We start from the raw sequence: 760 nt of genomic DNA, 5'->3' as shown, positions 1-760 counted from the left end.
TGCAGGCCTACAACATTGTACACAAGCTACTTTCACTTTTCTGGCTTTATGTCTAGGTCATACATGACATCTTGCTTGTTTCTGCAGTTTTGTGGACCTCTTTTCCTGGTGTTGTGGATCCTTTGTTCTCTACGTTCCTAAGACTAAAGCTATATTTACCGAAAGCCCTCGTGGAAATTTTTTCTGTAGGCTCCGTTTCATGTGTATTGAAGCAAGGTTAGATCCAAGATTTTTTAGAAAATCTTTTCTTTTCACTTTTTGCTGTGATTTTACAAGGAACAGAATAAAAGCATTTATTGCTGCCTGGTCCAATATTCCATAAAACATCCGAAGTGGGCAGCGTGGTGTACTCCTCGAAACAGAGTACGCATATACCATTTTGTCAAATACACCCACACCGACCGAGACTCGAACTCGGGACCTTTGCCTTTCGCGGGCAAGTGCTCTACCAACTGAGCTACCGAAGCACGACTGACGCACGGTACTCACAGCTTTACTTCTGCCAGTACCTCGTCTCCTACCTTCCAAACTTTACAGAAGCTCTCCTGCAAGGTTCGCAGGAGAGCTTCTGTAAAGTTTGGAAGGTAGGAGACGAGGTACTGGCAGAAGTAAAGCTGTGAGTACCGGGCGTGAGTCGTTCTTCGGTAGCTCAGTTGGTAGAGCACTTGCCCGCGAAAGGCAAAGGTCCCGAGTTCGAGTCTCGGTCGGGCACACAGTTTTAATCTGCCAGGAAGTTTCATATCAGCGCACACTCCGCTGC

At 46.4% G+C, this 760-nt stretch overlaps 1 non-coding gene across 1 annotated transcript; it reads right to left on the bottom strand.

The window, feature by feature from the left end:
• Nucleotides 1-393: 393 nt before the first annotated feature.
• Trnas-cga (transfer RNA serine (anticodon CGA)) lies at nt 394-467 on the bottom strand. The gene has a single exon. It is a non-coding gene; the product is annotated as a tRNA-Ser (tRNA).
• Nucleotides 468-760: the final 293 nt, after the last annotated feature.

Source organism: Schistocerca serialis, chromosome 1 (genome assembly GCF_023864345.2).
Source record: "Schistocerca serialis cubense isolate TAMUIC-IGC-003099 chromosome 1, iqSchSeri2.2, whole genome shotgun sequence".
Taxonomy (NCBI): Eukaryota; Metazoa; Arthropoda; class Insecta; order Orthoptera; family Acrididae; genus Schistocerca; species Schistocerca serialis.
Note: the sequence above shows the minus strand (reverse complement) of the source record. Positions and strands in the feature narration are given on the sequence as shown.